Below are 20,611 nucleotides of genomic sequence, written 5' to 3'. Positions count from 1 at the left end.
GTGTGTGTGTGTGTATATATAGACCAAGTGACTGGAGAGAGATGATGGACAGGGAGACGTCAAAAGCCAGAGCGTAGCATCGGGGTAAAATAAATATGGATCTCTCCCAGCTCCTTGGGCTATAAATACCGAATGGAAAAACTGAACTAAATAAATGTTCTCTCTGCAGAATGAGCAGATTGTAAGTGCTTTTTCCCCTCAGAGGGCTGATCTGATGCGATATCACGGGGGCCTGTTGTATAATCAGGTTAGTATGTTTGAAGAATCATGTGCAACTATGAAAACTGGGGCAATAGGTAGAAGTATGGAAGCCACCTTTGCCCACTTGTAATTGTGTGTGTTTGTCCCCCCCCCCCCCCCCCCCCCAAAGAGTACCGGTCTTAAATTCGAATGTATTATACATATTGGGGGGGGGGGACAAAAAAAGGCCCTGTATATGTGAGAACGATAGCCAGGGATATTAAAGAATGAAGGATTGGATCCAGCTTGCAGGAAGACTTTCTAAGAAGTTTGAAACTTCTGGAAAGATGCAGTCCTCTATTTGTACTGGTGACCACTTTCAGAGACAAAGTGAGGTGAAATCCAAAATTTTAAGAGTTGCTCCAAAAACACAGCAGGAGTATAATTCTTCCAATGGGGAAAAATGTTCAGCTGCCTAAGGGGGAGATTTCTGCAAACTCTGTGAAATCTCCAGGACAGGACTCCCCAGTGGTAGATGTGACAAAAAAACACTTGTCAGGCTTATTAACTCTTCCCTACTCAATCCATGAAAAAAAAAAAGTTTTGGCTTTTATACAGTCGGGTCCATAAATATTGGGACATCGACATAATTCTAATCTTTTTGGCTCTATACACCACCACAATGGGTTTGAAATGAAATGAACAAGATGTGCTTTAACTGCAGGCTTTCATTTAAGGGTATTTGCATCCAAATCTGGTGAACGGTGTAGGAATTACAACAGTTTGTATATGTGCCTCCCACTTTTTAAGGGACCAAAAGTAATGGGACGGATTAACACTCTCCATCAAACTTTCACTTTTTAATACTTGGTTGCAAATCCTTTGCAGTCAATTACAGCCTGAAGTCTGGAACGCATAGACATCACCAGACGCTGGATTTCATCCCTGGTGATGCTCTGCCAGACCTCTACTGCAACGGTCTTCAGTTCCTGAAATGCATGCTCAATTGGATTCAGGTCAGGCCATTGCATAACATTCCACTTCTTTCCCTTAAACTCTTTGGTTGCTTTCGCAGTATGCTTCGGGTCATTGTCCATCTGCGCTGTGAAGCACCGTCCAATGAGTTCTGAAGCATTTTGCTGAATATGAGCAGATAATATTGCCCGAAACACTTCAAAATTCATCCTGCTGCATTTGTCAGCAGTCATATTATTAATAAATACAAAAGAATCAGTTCCATTGGCAGCCATACATGCCCACGCCATAACACTACCACCACCATGCTTCACTGATGAGGTGGTATGCTTTGGATCATGAGCAGTTCCTTTCCTTCTCCATACTCTTCTCTTCCCATCACTCTGGTACAAGTTGATCTTGGTCTCATCTGTCCATAGGATGTTGTTCCAGAACTGTGAAGGCTTTTTTAGATGTTTGGCAAATTCTAATCTGGCCTTCCTGTTTTTGAGGCTCACCAATGGTTTACAACTTGTGGTGAACCCTCTATATTCACTCTGAAGTCTTCTCTTGATTGTTGACTTTGACACACATACACCTACCTCCTGGAGAGTGTTCTTGATCTGGCCAACTGTTGTGAAGGGTGTTTTCTTCACCAGGGAAAGAATTCTTCAGTCATCCACTACAGTTTTCCGTGGTCTTTCGGGTCTTTTGGTGTTGCTGAGCTCACCGGTGCGTTTTCTTAAGGATGTTCCAAACAGTTGACTTGGCCACACCTAATGTTTTTGCTATCTCTCTGATGGGATTGTTTTGTTTTTTCAGCCTAATGATGGCTTGCTTCTCTGATAGTGACAGCTCTTTGGATCTCGTATTGAGAGTTGACAGCAACAGATTCCAAACGCAAATGGCACACTTGAAATGGACTCTGGACCTTTTATCTGCTCCTTGTAAATGGGATCATGAGGGAATAACACACACCTGGCCATGGAACAGCTGAGCAGCCAATTGTCCCTTTAAAGTGGGAGGCACATATACAAACCATTGTAATTCCTACACCATTTACCTGATTTGGTAAATACCCTCAAATTCAAGCTGAAAGTCTGCAGTTGAAACGAACAAGATGTGCTTTATTTCAAATCTATTGTGATGGTGGTGTACAGAGCCAAAAAGATTAGAATTGTGTCGCTGTCCCAATATTTATGGACCTGACTGTATGCCGTTTTTTATGGAGAAGTTCACACACTTTGGACTCTTTTCCTGAAAACTTTGATCTTTGAGTTCCTGCTGTGATATTGGTCATTGACAAATATCCAACCCTCACTTGCCACTAGCTTTCCTGGTTGCATGCGAACCTGAGAGCTTACATCTTCGCTATAGGTTGCCTTACTACAATTTGGTCATGACATGTCTGGTTCTAGACTCGGTAAGGGTGTGGTGTGCTTTTATTTTTATGACCCTTGGGGGGGGGTTTATTTACTAAAGCTGGACAGTGCAAAATTGGGCTCACTTCTGCATAGAAACCAATCAGCTTCCAGGTTTTATTGCCAAAGCTTAAATGAACAAGCTAGTTAGAAGCTGAGGGAAATGTTTGATCTGCATGGTTTTCAAGGGACTGCATCTCTTTGGGCCTGCTCTTGAAAGCATGTTCAAGGATGCTCCTGATTACAAGAGCCTAAAAGCCGTTAATCTCATGCCGCCCAAGAGGCAACAGAGGAGTGGGGTTTAACTCCCACACACATGTACATGGGTGGCAGAGGTAGCTGTCAAAGATCAGCTCTTGATCTCTAGTACAGGAAGTCCCCTAGTTACAAACATCCAACTTACAAACGGAGGGAGACAAAATTGGAAGTGAGAGGAAATCTACCCCCTAGGAAGGGAAATTCACTCCTGTAAGAGCTAATATGGGGAAAAGGTACCTCCCACTGTTTTATCACCAAGGCTTGTTTCCACAGCAACCCAAAATTTTCAAAACCCACTTGTCATTGGGACAGAAAGTGAGGTGAAATCTTCTGAACAGGGGCACACACCGCAAAACAAATGTTACAGGGGTGTTAACCCTTCCCTATGCTATCCAAAAAGCTTAAAAATAGGCTGGAGCTACACTTAAAAAAAAAAAAAATGTACCTGTTCCGACTTACAGATTCAACTTAAGAACAAACCTATAGTCCCTAACTTGTTTGTAACCTGGGGACCCCCTGTAATGACCAGAAGCCAGTGGGACTGGCTCCTGATAATGTAACAACCAGTCAGACCTTCCTACTTTCCAAGTCCTATGGTTTTTTTTTTTTTTTTCTTTGTGTGGGCTGTGTGGTGTTTTTTTTTTTTTTTTTTTTTTTTTGGGGGGGGGGGGGGGGGGGGTCTGCACTACAAGTTCATGGCCCTGCCCTTCAACCTCTTGTCTGCACCTCAGGTATTCACTGAGGTTGCTGGCCCTGCTGTGTTGTCGTGACATTGCCTTTACAAGATGCTTAAATGACCACCTCTTGAGGGAATTGTTGGCACAGGTGCTGCTGGGCAATGCGACATTGACTATTTAAATGTGGATGGATCCTGGACATTCAGACATTGTTGCTGCGAATGACTCGATTTATGGAGTATTTGGGTCTAGTCCTGGATGCAACTCATGCCAGAGTGTCCCTTCTACAGTAGAAACTTCTGACTCCCTGGTCTCAGATTAAAACTCCTGAGTTCTGCTTTTGCATGAGTACTACGTCTAATGGTAGCACTTTTTTAGAGACAGACCCCTATGCCTAATGTGACGCCAAACCTTTACGATGCAACATTTTGGTCAGATCGATCTATTATGGAGAACCAGGTTGCCCTGTTCTGATGGCTCAGGATCCAACTCTGGAGTCCGAAGCCTTTCCTTCCCGTCTCTTAGAAGATCCTCATGACTGATGTCAGGAGGCCACCTGAACACACTGTTAGTGCAGGGGACTTGGTTGTCAAAACTCTTTGTCACTCAATCGACATCCCAGACCTTCAGGTGACTTGGCTGTATCTACATTGTTGGACCATCCTACTGGAGGATCGCTCAACCCAGATCCAGTCGGACAGCAGTGGAGGCTGTACTGACTTGATGGGATCAGTACACCCAAATCCTTCCCAGAAATTTCCTCCCATGTCTGCCTGTTTACAGAACACATTATTTGTGCCCTGGCACTGATCTGTGCAGAAATGGAAGGAAGGAGACCTTCCACAAGAAGGTGATTGCCATGAGAAATGGAATGTATGTGCTTAAATGTTTTCCGGGGTGGTTTAAATTGATGTCAAAAAGGTAGGCTATCCAGAAAGCCATATAGGGGTTGATTTACTAAAGGCAAATCCACTTTGCACTACAAGTGCACTTGGAAGTGCAGTCTCTGTAGATCTGTGGGGGACATGCAAGGAAAATAAAAAACAGCATTTTTGCTTGTACATGATTGGATGATAAAATCAGCAGAGATTCCCCTCATTTCAGAGCTTCCCCTCGGATCTAAAGTGACTGCACTTGCAAGTGCACTTGCAGTGCAAAGTGGATTTGCCTTTAGTAAATCAACCCCTCTGTGTTGCTAGTGTGTATGTTTAGGAAAATGTTCACCTGCATTACTTATTTCCTCCCCATTTGCACAAGTTGACAATTTTGATTAGTGAATCAGCTAAAATGGATGTTTAAAAGCATTTGTTAGACACTCTCTCTTCTCCAGAGTTCTCCATGAAGAAAGTAGCCAAATATCTAAACGTGTTCAAATATGAAATGGTGACTGTTTAAATGTATTGCATAAGCCTAATTCTGCGTACACACGATCGGACATTCCAACAACAAAACCGTGGATTTTTTTCCGAAGGATTTTGGCTCAAACTTGTCTTGCATACACACGGTCACACAAATGTTGTCAAATTCCAAACGTCAAAAACGCGGTGACGTACGACAAGCCAAGAAAAATGAAGTTCAATAGCCAGTGCAGCTCTTCTGCTTGATTCCGCGCATGCGTGGACTTTTGTGCGTCGGAATTGTGTACACAGGCTCGGAATTTACGACAACGGATTTTGTTGTCGGAAAATTTGAGAACCAGCTCTCAAATTTTGCCAGGAAATTCTGACAAATGTCCGATGGAGCATACACAGGGTCGGAATTTCTGACAACAAGCTCACATCGAACATTTGTTGTCGGAAATTCTGATCGTCTGTATGCTGCATAAGTCTTTAAGGCGATATGAAAGCATTTAAAAAGCAAATTGAGCATTATTTTTAGTTGGCTTGTGACCTCTCGTTGTCCCATGTTTTATACTGCTGAAGTTGCAGTTTGTTTTGTGTGTTCCCTGCCCCACTTCTGACACCCTCAACTCTGCATGTTCCTTGAAAGTATTTGTACCCCTTGAAATTTTCCATATTTTCATGTTACAACCAAAAATGTAACTGTAGCTTTATTGGGATTTTATGTGCTAGACCAACACAAAGTGGCACATAATTGAAGTGGAAAGAAAATGATAGATGGTTTTCAAATTTATTTCTTTTTTTTTTACAAATATGTGAAGTGTGGCGTGCATTTGTATTCAGCCCCTCTGAGTCAATACTTTGTAGAACCTCCTTTCACTGCAATTACAGCTGCAAGTCTTTTTGGGGATGTCTCTACCAGCTTTGCACATCTAGAGTGAAATTTTTGCCCATTCTTCTTTGTAAAATAGCTCAAGCTCTGTCAGATTGGATGGAGAGCGTCTGTTAACAGCAATTTTTGCCACAGATTCTAAATTGGATTTAGATCTGGACCTTGACTGGGCCATTCTAATACATGCATATGCTTTGATCTAAACCATTCCATTGTAGCTCTGGCTGTATGTTTAGGGTCGTTGTCCTGCTGGAAGGTGAACCTTCATCCCAGTCTCAAGTCTTTTGCAGACTCAAACAGGTTTTCTTCTAAGATTAACCTGTATTTGGCTCCATCCAGCTTCCATGTCCCTGCTGAAGAAGAGCATCCCCACAACATTATGCTGTCACCACCATGTTTCATGGTGTGTTCAGCGTGATGTGCAGTGTTAGTTTTCTGCCACACATTGCATTTGCTTTTAGGGCAAAAAGTTGAATTTTGGTCTCATCTGACCAGAGCACCTTCTTCCACATGTTTGCTGTGTCCCCCACATGGCTTCTCACAAACTGCAAACAGGACTTTTTTTTTATGGCTTTCAACAATGGCTTTCTTCTTGCCACTCTTCCATAAAAGCCAGATTTGTGGTGTGCACAGCTAATAGTTGTCCTGCAGACAGATTCTCCCACCTGTGCTGTGCATCTCTGCAGCTCCTCCAGAGTTACCATGGGTCTCTTGGCTGCTTCTCTCATTAATGCTCTCCTTGCCTGGCCTGTCAGTTTAGGTGGACGGCCATGTCTTGGTAGGTTTGCAGTTGTGCCTTTTTACTCTTTGCATTTTTGGATAATGGGTTGAACAGTCCTTCAAGATGTTCAAAGCTTGGGATCTTTTTTTTTATAACCTAACCCTGCTTTTAACTTCACAACTTTATCCCTGAACTGTCTGGTATGTTCCTTGGTCTTCATGAGGCTGTTTGTTCACTAAGGTTCTCTAACAAACCTCAGAGGGCTTCACAGAAGATTTTAGTTGGGGGGCATCGGGGTAAAGGGGGCTGTAAACAAAAGCATGTTACACTTTTCAGATATTTGTAAAAATTTTGAAAACCATTTATCATTTTCCTTCCACTTCACAATTATGTGCCACGTTGTGTTGCTCTATCACATAAAATACATTTACGTTTTTGGTTGTAACATGACAATGTACAAAATTTCAAGGGATATAAATAATTTTTCAAGGCACTGTAACTAAGCAGCTTCCCCACTCCCAACCAGTACTTGACATTGGACTGAACGATTGCGTATGATACACCCAAGGACTCTGCAAATTGGCATCACTTACTTCTACTGTGTCAGAAAAAGGATGTTGGACATTTCTTATATGTTTGCTGTTAGTATAAAGTGAGGTGCTGTCTGACACAAAATTGGCCCTTAAACTGATTACATTTATGTATGGATATATCCTTTTGAAGAGGTGTCCTTCTGCCTGATCAGCCAATCTAAGTCTCAGGACCCACCCATGAGGTGGCAGTGGTCAGTAAGGTAGGCCACACATGGGTCGAATTTTGAAAGAATTTTCTTTCGAAAATCTTATCTAAGAATTTTTGTTCGCATTTCATACCCTTAGTGGGCTGCAGCAACAGCTGATTTTCGTGCAGCAATCGAATTTGCGTAATCAGACATGTTGGAAATTTTTTGAAAAACTAACGACTTTCTAATCCAATGATGGGAGAATCGTGCGGGAAATGTTATCGAAAAAGAAATGCGCATGTACAAGAAAAGAAAATTCACAGTAAGAAAATATTCCCAGTCACAAATTTTCTGTAGCAACAGGAGGTGAAATTGAAGGCTTGGTTGGTCAAATTTCAAAATCAATGGTGGCACCATCGGATCACAAAATGCACGGAATTTCTGATTTTCAAAAGAAAATTCTTTTGAAATTCGACCATGTATGGCAAGCCTTAGGCTCTACAGGACCTCACTGTATAGGAAAGCCGTATACAGTATCAAGCCACTGGTATGTATTTGAGGAGTTGTACTTTTGAACAGAAAAGGGGACCAACAGATGTCAAGTCCATGTGACTACAAAATTCATCGGACACAAACGTGTAAAGATACAGGTCCCTAATCTGATTTAAATGGATCTTGTGAGATGTCTAAACACCAGTTTCTGTTTCTACACAGACTGTTTTGTGGGTTTATGAAAGGTGGAGCAAGCCCAGGGTAGTTGCTCAATACCACCAATATAATTTCTGCTGTATTTTTTGACCGCCCAGGTCATTTTTCTTGCCTTGTGCACACAGGGTCCTGGGGCCATATGATGTGATATTAACTTTTAATTTCCCTGACCGGAAGCCTCAGGTAATGTGTGCAGCAACGAATAGAAATTAAAGGCTGTATGCAGGTATAACATGGTACTTGCATGAACATGCGCATCTGTACATATGTCCCTGGACACACAGTCCATACGCCCTTGTAGATATTCCCACTGCTAGAATTGTGTTGGCTCTTTGACGCCCAGTGGGACTTGGCAGAACCGCTGGGCCTGATAAAACTTCCAGTAGTGCGTTGTTTAAATGGCGTAGGTTATGTCACCTACAGTATTCTAGTGTGCCAAATCAGAACTCACCATGCATGTTTCTTTTGGATTAAATTAATTGGTAATAGTACATATCTGCATCCTCATTTTTGCTATTCCACTGACACCTGGCTATTCATCTTAACCAACTCTTAACTGCTAGCTTTTCCTCTTTTTCATAAATTACTCAAATTTCACCATGGTGTGGTGTGTGTGTTTTTTTTTTTTTTTTTTTTTTTTTTTTTTTTTCCCCCCAGTGTACCATCAAAAATTCTGTAGTGTGGGTGATAGAATTGCAGCATAGATTACCGCTGTGTACATGGAGCATCCTGGGGAAATATAAATGGATCTAGGAAGGCTTCATTACTGTACAGAGTGATGTCCAGGAGGAATGAATCGATATTTCGGAAAGAGCACTTAATTGTTCTAGTGTAAATAACAGACAGTATAGGCAGCTTTTAATCTACACAATGTCAGGCCGTATAGTAGTTTTGTTGACTAGACATCTCTGCTCCATTACGTTATTAGCTTTTAACTCCTTTTGGCCCTTAGAATGGATGAAAACTTGAGGAGACGGGCCTTGAAAGACTACCTTCTTCCTTTTATTAAATAACTGTTTTCAAAACCAAGAAAACGCGTGGTGACTATCTTCATGGCACAAAGTTTGACTTCTATGTCAGCTTTCAAGGAAAGGTGAGAAATATGTAGGCTGCTGTAGCTAAGCCTACTGATGATGCTAGTCATTTGGCTGTCATACTGATCCACTATCTTTGGAACTTACTGATTTGGAACACTTACACAGTAATGCCTCGTTTCCACTGAGCGGTTTGGTTTGGTACAGTACGCTATTTTGGGTGTTTCCATTATGAAAGCTGCCCATACAACCGAACCGTACCCTCTGCTGTGCAATGCTGAGGCATTTTTTTTCTAAACCCTGTATGGCCCCTTGTGGTCCCACTTATAGTGGAAACGCTCACCAGAATAGACCGGACCATTCTAGGCCATTCAAACTGTACCGACTAGAACCGATCCGCTCAGTGGAAACGAGGCATTAGTGAAGCCATGATTCCTTATCTGCATACCTGCTCTGGATCAGCAACAAAGGAAGATCTGAGGACAGAAGATAAAACTAGCATTGTTGGAAGAAATTTGGCAGTAGCCACCTACTTTTAACTAGTTTTACTTTGGTTTACGAGGTGATTGTAACCGTATTAGTGCACTTGCGACAGAAACCATTTGATTTTGTAATGGACTTTTTTGAATGAAATCCACATACAAAGTTAGAAATGAGTTTGTTCCAGTAAAAAAAAAAAAAATTTTCACGCTTCTTCAAAATTTTCCTATGACTTTGGAAGAAAACAAAGGTCACCCCTCTAACCATTACAAAATCCAGAAAAAGTTCTTCAAATTTTTCTAACACAATTCTACTATGGTCAGCATTCGGTTGCTTGTGGTTTCTGCAAATGGTGGAGTATGCAGGCAGTGCAAAAGTGCTCCATCCATTAATTGGACAGTCAGCTACAATTAATGAATGGGAGGGGGAAATTCTTCAGGAATCAACAGGAGCATCTCACCTGTGCTTTATAGGCTTGTTCTGATGATGCAATACTGGAGGTGGGGCATTCACTGTGGTCCAAAATGATTTGACCCCATTGAACATTAGAAATTTGAACAAAAGCTCTTAAAATTTAAAATTTGCTTAACAAGTCTACTAGTGTATCCCCAAGCGTAAGATCTCCACACCCTGCTTTTTTTTTCATAACTGTAAATCCTCATTGGAAGATTTTCCCTTTCACTCTGTCCCAGTGAGATTTTGAATTTCCCCTTGCTGCATCATAGAAAACAGATCTTGGTGCCCAACCTGCACCCTGAGGGCCACATTCAAAAGAGAACTTTAAAGTACTTGGTGAAGCTTTATCCATTCTGTTGTACAGCTTTTAGAACCAGCATGGGGCTGACTGTCATGGAAGTCGTTCTCATTTGGTTAAAGGCAGCTGGGACTAAGCACTGGACAAAACTGGGCCAACCTAGTGTGACGTGTACTCATCAGGCTACTACACTCCTGGCTAGTTCATAACCAGATTCCCACTCCCAACAAGAGTTACCAGGGTTTTCAGAGTGCTTAATAGGCCTGCTGCCTCTTGTCTTGTCTTACAAGTTCCTTTATCCACTGTCCAACAGAAAATGTTTCAGCTTTGCTTCTGAATGAGTAAAGACCACTCAACCTGCTTCTAACATAGGTTAATCAGTGGGACTGCAGCCTCCTGTCACATGGGTCTGTAGCTTGCTTCTGTATTAGAGGCATCAAGGAGCTTACAGTGAGTGGCATTGAGAATATTGTCCCAGCACCCTTTACAGGCTTATAGCTAGTGTTCCCATAACATCCTGCTGCTTAAAACCTCCCTGTAGACAGTGGAGTTTTGCACTAGAGCTATAGCAATAAAGTATAGAGGCTGCCCCTGCTGACTGTTTGAGTCTTAGCTTTCCAGAATGTTAGCCAACTGATCTCTGCTGCGTTCATGGCTTTGTGTCACCACATTGCAGCTTTTGGCGTAGAATGAGATGCAGGTTGCATATTTAGGTAAACCTAAGCGGATGCAATCCATGACCAGATTCCACATCACCATTGAATTTTTAAAGGGTGCCCAGAAGCGACTACAAAATTGAACAGCCGTCAGGGTGCACTCTTGGTTTCCCATAACACATAGATGACGGCTCATTTTAAGGGTCATGTATGTTGCTATGGGGTAGCCAATTGGTGGGCCATTATCACAGGGAGGAACAATGGGGAATCTTGGCTGGTATGCTTACTTGTCATGTAACAGTTGTGTGGTTGTACCAAAGCATAGATGTGAGTGTCAAAAGAAAACGCCACCACAATCCACCAGCAGTGTAAGAAGAGGGAGGCAATAAGGCAAGTGGCTCCTGTCTGGAGTTTCCATCTCCCCTCACCTTGGGGTAAATGGTGATTTGCGTTTTTTTTTTTTTTTTGTTTTTTTTTGTTTTTTTTTGTTTTTCTGAGCCAATCAATCAAGGGGATCTAGGACCATACATGCAATGATCAATTAAGACCACCATCCTCATATGTATAAATATCTTTATAATCTAAACATGGATTTTTTTTTATTTTTGGCTCTGTCACAATGGCAGTGCATTGGCGGTTCACGGAATCATTTTACCTGTTGCGTGGAGGAGTTGCTTTAGGGGAGAGGCTAAACGTTCTCTGTGTCAGAGCTATAATCTGCCTGCAAGGGGTTAACCTTCTGTAATCCATCACCCCCACCTCCTCTATATTTCTCTGGCATTCTCACATGAGTGATTCTTGTATTCTCCTTCTCCGTATTGTGCCTGAACCAATTCTTGCATCCCAGGCAGCTCTCCTTCCATTACTGTAATTAGTTTCAGTGCAGGCTTGCAGGATGAATGTGCAGCAGTGGCAGGGCAGGGGGTGGGCGCATCCTTTTAAATCACATGACTGACATCACTGGACCCATAAATAAACTAATAGATGTGACATGAGGCATACTCCCTGTATTGATTCCCACCTCTGCCCATCCAGACAGCTCACTGATGCAGGCCTTTGGGAGGAGGAGGGGGGGGTTCAAACGGAGAGCTGGATATATTAGTAAATAGGCTGTCTTAATTAAAGAGTACCTGTGCTGTAGTGATATTACTGTGAAGGATAGCGGGGGGGAAAATTATATCGATGTCTTCAGCTATGAGGGTTTTTGTGTATTTTAGCAGTGTTTGGGCATACTAAAGCTCCACACATTGCTGCCTTGTTACCATGGCTGGTCTAAGAATTCGGCTTGTTGGGTTTCCATAGTTGCTAAAGGTCCTGCAGATGGGTTTTACCAGCCCTCTTTGAAGTGCTTGAGAAAGCTCCCCAAACTTGCAAGACTGGCCTTTACAGAACTACCATGTTGGTATTGTCAGCCTGAGGTAAAGAAGGGCTCTTTTTTTTTTTTTTTTTTTTTTTTTCCCCTCTCCGAGCATCTGGATGTCCGTCATGTCCGAGCCCAACTCGCAGTTCTGCCACCAGACCTAGAAAATCTAAGTCTAGGAACAAGCCTTTCTTACAATGAAGGGGTGCTCCTACTTGTCAGAGTGGCCAACCGGACTCGGGATATTTCAGACACTTGAATTGAGAAACTCGCCTCTTAGGGCTACAAGATGGCGTTCTGGTCCTTACCTCCACCCAACTTAATGGTAGTAGACCTGCCATTGTCCCACAAAAGAGGGCAGATCCTAATGCTGCTCCAGCAACCCCAGTTCCAGAGGCTAAAAGTTTTCTACTTCAATCCTTTTACTGTTCCCAAAGAAAAGGGGGGAAGGGGGCTCATCCTTTCCTGGATATGAAAATACTCAACAAATTCTTTGGGTTTAAAAATTCCACTTGGAATCTGTCTGCTTCGTCATTGCTTCACTTAAGTCCTTAAGTCTGCTGACCTCTGTGGACATCAAGGATAGTTACTTACAGATCCCAATATTTTTTTTTTTTTTTTTCGCATCCATGCTACTTGTGTTTTGCTGTGCATGAAGGTAAAACACCTAGAGCCTTTACAACCAGCTTAATGAGGACAAATGGGGACAATTCAAAGTTTATGAATCATATGGGCAATAAAATTCAAAGGCTCAGGATGGAAAATTGGTTGCTTCTTTTTTGAACAAAATTCTTCCTGAATGTGGATTGGTATGGCAGTCCAACAAAAATTCTCTTAATGAGTTGATGAGCATGATGAATAATCTCTCGAACAATCGTTCGTTATTTTCGTTGAAGAAAAAATCTGTGTATTGCAAGCTTTAGATTCTGTGTCCTGTAATCCTATAATGATCCTTCACTGTATCAGGAGGTAAGGGGACAATCTACACAATGGGGACAGATCACAAATTTTTCCAAGCTAAAAAGAGAAGAATAGTCTTGAATTTCACTTTCAGGTCAGTCTAGGACATAGCTCAGTGTGTCGGCCTTTCATTCTTTCAGTGCAGATTGAAGTGCCAACAATTAAAGCTCAACAGCAGCCGGTATAAGAACTTGTTAAAGCTGAAGCTTGATCTGCCTTTATTATGCCTCTTTTGGTTCCTCCTTTCCCCCTCAACAAGGTAATGATCTTTTTCAAATAAAAAAAGCTTTTCCTCTTTTATTGCACACCCTATATTTATTTATTTATTTATTTATTTATTTATTTATTTATTTTTTATCTCATCACTGGGTCTTTGTATTTCGCTATACAATGCATGCAGAATGTGGCTGGTGGGAAGGGCTGGCACTGGCAGGGTGCTTCATGAAAACCTCACAGCACCCTGCACCAGTACGCCTATCAAGAGTCCATGGCCCTGGCGCAAGCAGGCCATTTTTTACGATATGGCACTGCGTTACTTTAACTGACAATTACGTGGTCATGCGACATTGTACCCAAATAAAATGTATGTCCTTTTTTTACCACAAATGGCTATCTTTTGGTGGTATTTGATCATCTGTGTGTGTGTGTGTGTGTGTGTGTGTGTGTGTGTGTGTGTGGTGTGTGGTTTTTTTTTTTTTTTTTTTTTTTTTTTGTTCTTTCTGCTATAAAAAAAAAATGTAAAAAATCTAATTTCTCAATTTAGGCCAATATGAATTCTGCTACAGGTTTCTGGTTAAAAAGAAAAAAAAAATCCCAATAAGCGTATATTGATTGCTTTGCAAAAAAGTTAGTGTCTGCAAGCTATGGGATAGATTTATGGAATTTTTATTTTTTACTAGTAATGGCAATCAGATTTTTAGCGGGACTGCGACATTGCGGCGGACAAATCTGACACTAGGTGACACTTTTTGGGGGGACCAGTGACACCAAAGCTAAAAATATGCACTGTTTTGTTGTACTAATGACACTGGCAGGAAAGGGGTTAACATCAGGGGCGACTACAGGGTTAAACGTGTTCCATAGGGCGTGCTTGCTAACTGTGGGGGAGGTGTTTTGACTGGGGGAAGACAGATCTGTGTCCCTACAAAACAAAAAATAATAATGCGCCAATCCAAAACGAAAAAGCAGCCAGCACAACAATCAGACTAATTGTAACAAAGGTAAAAAAATGGATAAGTGTGGCGCTAAACCATATATGTGCATTATTGGGTGAAACCTGACAGAATGGACATCTGGGAGGGAAACAAACCCAATAAAGTGTATTTAATAGAACACGAATTTAATCGTGTGTAGATAAATATATAGACAATAGAGTCAAGATGAGTGACACAAGTGGTGATAAAAACAATATATGTGTTATATTACTAAACACTAAAGAAGCACTATATAAACTAATGGATGACACTGATAGTATCAGGTCACCGTGGGATGGTGATAAAGGAATAAAAAACATACAAAATAAAGAAAAAATTAAATAAAACTAGCAAAAACCTCTTAAAGGAAAAGTGACAAAATTGTCCTGTGGACATAAAGTGAACCAAAGCGCTTTTTATTGCTCTATACCTGACTCTAATTCTTGGGTCAGGGTATGTTTTATTGTGTTTTTTTAAATAAAGCTCCTTAAAAAGCTTATTTACACTATGGGGAAGTCTTTTTTGATTCCATCCTTTCATGAGGACCCTTCCCAACTGTATGGAGGCAACTTCTTTGTGAGCAGTTTCCTATCTGCACCTGTGATGTCAAGAGTTCCTGGAACAAGAGAGGTTCGGTCGGTGAGTGCCGCAGTTTTCTCCACCATCCTCCATTGCTGTAGGAACACCTCTTATTCCTGCCTCAAGCTTGTCTGACTCCTAAGCTGCCGGCTGTGGAGTCCACCATTGCCGGTAAGGGTATTCTTGCCTATCCCTCTTTCATATATGTTGGATGCCCTAGCTTGTGGATGCCATCCTTGGATCTAGGGGCCCCACACCATTGGTCTCGGTTGCTGCTGATCTTCCAGCTACATTCCTAGATGCCTACTTATTTCATCTATGTTGGACTTCTAGTTATGTTGGTTATTTATGTATCTAGCTTGGACTCTTAGTTTCGAAAGTAATTCATACCATCAATTTGACACATCATTTCCACCTGCATTGGTTCACTTTATGTCCACAGGACAATTTTGTCACTTTTCCTTTAAGAGGTTTTTGCTAGTTTTATTTAATTTTTTTTCTTTATTTTGTATGTTTTTTATTCCTTTATCACCATCCCAGGGTGACCTGATACTATCAGTGTCATCCACTAGTTTATATAGTGCTTCTTTAGTGTTTAGTAATATAACACATATATTGTTTTTATCACCACTTTTGTGTCACTCATCTTGACTCTATTGTCTATATATTTATCTACACACGATTAAATTTGTGTTCTATTAAATACACTTTATTGGGTTTGTTTCCCTCCCAGATGTCCATTCTGTCAGGTTTCACCCAATAATGCACATATATGGTTTAGCGCCACACTTATCCATTTTTTTAGATCTGTGTTCCTGCTTAGCAGAAGCACAACATCTCCATCTTTCCCTCTGACAGAACGGCAATCTGCCTTGGTTACATAGGCAAACTGCCTGTTTTGCCTCTCTCGGAAACTATCGCCGGGTGCCAGCGAACATCAGGACTGCTGGGCCTGCTGATTGGCTCCCGCTGTGTCCAATCACAGCGGGAGCGGCTCGCTAGTGGCCTGTATGCGCACCCGAGAACCCGAAAGGAAAAAAAGTGTGGATTACACACTGTTGTAGGGCTGCCCTGGCGCAGTATATTAGCATAAGGCGGTCCGAAAAAGGTTAAAGGCACATTTTAGGCCTGAAGACTTTAAAATCCCCACGCATTATATATTTTCGGGAAGTGGAGACCAAAAAGCGAACAAAATGATGGTAGTTCTAATTTTTACCACATCACATATTGGTGCAACAGTTTATGAAGCCCATATTTTCAGTGAAAAATACAGTAAAGTTATTTTTAGGCCAATCAAATGCAATATATTGCATGCTGAGCCCTAAAATTGTAAATGTCTGTGAAATGGTGACAAATTTTGGTACCCTATTAAAGCGATTCTTTAAAAGCACTGATCAGTAGGTGATCAGTTTAGAGTTGAGCATGAATGATGGCATATGGAGTGATGCCCAATATGTGTAGCGCAAATGGAGACACCCTTGATGCTTGTGTGCATTAATATGTACATCATGGGGCAAGAGCAGGGGTGTATCTATTGCAAGGCAAATAATGCATTTTCCTTTGGTGGCGCCACCCTAGGCAGAATGGCAGAGGCGGCTTTTTTTTTGTATAATCTTTATTTTGAGAACATTTCAGTGAAAACAGAAACATTACATAGAGTAAGCATTAATAATGTGGCCCAAGGAAGGTTTACAGCAACATAAGGTTTTGCAACCAGCCCTATCACAAGTAATATTAAATCACAATTTTTGTGGCTTTTAGACATCTTATTGATTCCTTACATCCCCGGGGCGCGAGCCCTATCCGGTGACGGTCCTCCCCCACCCAGGATGCAGGTTGTTCAGGTGGGTATATGGAGCGCCCCCCCCCCGACGACCACCCGGGGAGAGGGGGGCCTTCTGCCTCCAACAACCTCCCCCGGGCCGCCACCTCGGCGGGAGCACCCCCCCCCCCGACACCCATCCTCTGGAGTGCGAGACGCGGTCCCCCCGTCCCAACAGGGCTTAGAGGAGCCGGGCCCACACCCCTGTGATTGGCCACTATTGCTTTGTTGCTCGCTGTTGCGGAGTGTCTATACAGTTGGTATCCCGTCCATGGGTATAGAAAGATTGCATACTCTATAAATCATAGTTAGTGATAGAAAGTAGATGAAAGAGGGGGAGAAAGTATAGATAAAGAGTTGGAGTAAGGGAAGGGTGTAGGTAGGTGGGGAGAGTGGGGAAGGTAGGAGAGGAGCATACCTTGTGTTTGAAGAAGTCACAGGAATCCGCGCCGAACGGGCCCCGACCACCGCACGTCTTTTCAACATTTAATGTGGATCTTATTCTTTATAAGGTATTGTTGACATTAAGGCGAGATCTTAGGGAAGGTTCTGCTAACTCTAGCAGGGCTATGTCTAAACTGGAGTTTTCATGGTCAGGTTCTGTCATATATTCTTTCCAGGGGGTCCATATAATTTCAAATCTTTCTACTTTCCCCTTACAGGTCGCTACCCAGTGTTCGGCTTCCCTAATGTCATTCACTTTCTTTATCCAGTCTGTTTTTGATGGGGTCCTGGTTTGTTTCCAATATATCGGGATGAGGCGTCTGGCTGCGTTTAGGAGATGTGGCAATATACATTTTCTGTATTTACTGATTGGCATTTGTGGAATGTGTAGGAGGAAGTGTGCAGGTGACATAGGGATGTCAAGATCTAGAATCTCTTTTATTAAGTTTTTAATTTCACTCCAGTATGGTTGTATCAGTGGGCACTCCCAGCAGATGTGGAGGAGTGTACCTTTTTGTCCACACTTTCTCCAACACAGGTCCGATGTCATGGGGTAGATGCGAGCTAAGTCAGCCGGGACCCGGTACCAACGCGATAAAATTTTATAATTAGTTTCTTGAGATTTGGATTCTATGGAGCTCGAATGGGTTAGATGGTAAAGGTGTGTTAGTTGAGTTGGGTGGAGATCCATCTTTAAGTCCCTTTCCCATGCCCTTATATAAGTTGGCCCAAGCTTGTCAGTAGTATTACTTAATAGGCAATACATTTCCGAGACTATGTGGGGGATTGGGTCTTCTTCTATGAAAATTTTTTCAAAGCTTGTGAGAGTGGAAAGGTCTCTAATTGAATTCCCATTTGCCTGGAAGAAGTGGTGGAGCTGTCTGTATCTCCAGAAGTTCATTCTGGAGCCTTCGTGTCTCTTTTGTAAAGATTCAAAGTCCATTAATTTACCTTTATGCATTAGTTTCCCACAGCTGGCATTTCCATCATCCAACCAAGGGCCGAAAAAGGCCATTTGTTCTCCTGGTGGGAACCAGAGAAATCCCCCTAGTGGAGCTAGTGGTGACATAGGAGGAGACAAATTCAAATTTGAGTTTAATCTGTCCCAAGCGGAGAGTGCGTGGAGCGTCAGAGGGGAGGTATCCTCCGACAGTCCCCTGCACTCCCCAGGTAGCCATGGCGCATAAGCTAGATTCCTACCCGCTAGCCATTTTTCCAAGGAGACCCAAAGCTTGGACTGGGTGTGGAAGCACCAACTGAGGATTCTTTGAAGGACTATAGCTCTATGGTATTTCAAAATGTCAGGAATTCCTAGCCCTCCCGTCAATTTGGATCGTTTCAGCACTCTCAAGGCTATTCTAGGTTTCTGCGAGTTCCATACAAAACCCGATAGTATACTATTAATCTGGGAGAAAAACTTGTTCGGTAGGGGTATGGGGATCATTTGTAAATAAAAAAGGATGCGGGGTAAAATATTCATTTTGATTATGTTGACGCGTCCTATCCATGTGAAAGCAGTCTTAGTCCATTGTGAGAGATCTTTTTTAATTATATTAAGGAGTGGGGGGAAATTTGTGGTGTACAGGGTATCATATCTGTCTGTCAGTTGTATTCCTAGATATTTAATTGAAGATTTGGCCCAAGCAAAGGGGAATGTATTTTGCAAGTTACTCATCAGGGGGGAGGCAAGTGGACAGGTAAAATTTCTGATTTAGAGAGATTAATTTTAAAGTTTGATAATGCTCCGAATTCATTCAGTTCCTTCATCAAGTTTGGCAGCGAGATCAGGGGCTCCGATAGATGAAATAGAACATCATCCGCGTAGGCAGACAGTTTGTGTTCAGTCGTTCCGATCTTCAAGCCTTTTATGTTTATGTTCGCTCTGACAGTGCATAACAACTGTTCAAGAACTATAGCGAAAAGGAGAGGGGAAAGTGGGCACCCCTGTCTCGTGCCATTCCGAATCGGGAACCGAGAGGATAATACTCCGTTCACTTTAACTTGTGCACAGGGAGTGGAATAAAGAGCTAGGATCGAGGCAAGCATGCGTGGCTTGAGTCCTAGTGTCTCTAATACCATTTTAAGAAATGTCCAATCGACCCGGTCGAAAGCCTTCTCGGCGTCAGTAGAGAGAATTACGTAAGGTTTTAAGTTTGGGCGGGTGCGCGCCCAATGTATGAGTTGGATGGCTCTAATTGAGTTATCTCTTGCCTCCCTCCCTTTAATGAACCCTGTTTGATCTGGGTGGACTATATTAGGTATAAGATTCCCAAGTCTGTTTGCTAATACCTTCGCCATAATCTTAATGTCAACATTAAGGAGGGATATGGGTCGGTAGCTTTGGGGTAGCATCGGGTCTTTGCCCTCTTTGGGTAGCACTGTTATGTGTGCTAGAAGTGCCTCCGTGGGGATAGGATTCCCATCTGCAATGGTATTGAAATATCTGCACATGTGGGGGCTTAAAAGATGTAGGAACATTTTATAATATGTCCCTGTAAAGCCGTCTGGGCCTGGGCTTTTTCCTTTGGGCAGGGATTTCACTGTTAACTCTATCTCTTCTGGTGATATTGGTAGTTCTAGTTCAGTGCATTGATCTTCGTTTAGGGGTGGAACACCGGCTGAAGCCAGGTAGTCTCGTATGGCTGTAATCCTATTTGCCTGAGCATCTAAAGGGTGATCAGTGGTCAAATTGTAAAGTTGAGTATAGTATTCTTGGAACCCTGCAGCAATTCCAGAGGACTGGACCGAAACATCTCCATTTGGGGAGCGTAGCTTGTGGACATAAGTCTGGGCTTGTTTCTTACGAAGAGCTCTAGCGAGCATGCGCCCACACTTATTACCATGTTCATAATATTTGTGTGAAAGGCGTCTGGCTTGTTTTCGAGTCTGTCTATCTAGTAGACGTGACAACAAATTTCGTAGTTCAGTCAACCTCTGTAATGCCCCAGGGCTCTCATTTTGTTTGTTTTAGTTCTGCTTCTTGAAGGGCAGTCAGTACTCTTGTGAAGTCAGCTTGGAGCATCTTTTTGAGTTTGGCCCCTAAAGATATTAGCTCTCCTCTTATTACAGCCTTATGGCCTTCCCATACTATGCTTTCTTTCAGATCGTTAGTGGTATTCTCTCTAAAATAGTTTGTGATGGCTTCCGACACTCCAGCTCCCACAGCCGCATCATCCAGCAAATTTTCATCTAATCTCCACGTCCATGCCCCGCGAGAGGCGGATGGTAGCTTAAGGGTCACACCTACCGGTGCATGATCCGATATGGTGATGTTCCCTATGGATGCTGACTGTAGGAGCTCCAGCGCCCGCCGATCAACATATATTTGATCTATTCGGGTATAGACATTGTGTATTGCCGAATAATAGCTGTAGTCCCTCTCCGCAGGGTGTAGGGCCCTCCAACCATCAACTAGCATGTGTGATTGAAAGGACTTACGGAAGTGTTTTAGAAAGGC

The 20,611-nt window shown here is 42.4% G+C and overlaps 1 protein-coding gene across 1 annotated transcript in view; it reads left to right on the top strand.

Annotated features, from left to right (window-relative positions):
* Positions 1 to 20,611, top strand: part of ACHE (acetylcholinesterase (Yt blood group)) — a 177,524-nt gene that overhangs the window by 66,964 nt on the left and 89,949 nt on the right. The gene's annotated exons all lie outside the window — the stretch shown is intronic.

This window comes from Aquarana catesbeiana, linkage group LG03 (assembly GCF_042186555.1).
Source record: "Aquarana catesbeiana isolate 2022-GZ linkage group LG03, ASM4218655v1, whole genome shotgun sequence".
In the NCBI taxonomy this organism is placed as follows: Eukaryota; Metazoa; Chordata; class Amphibia; order Anura; family Ranidae; genus Aquarana; species Aquarana catesbeiana.
This window is presented reverse-complemented; position numbering and strand designations above follow the sequence as displayed.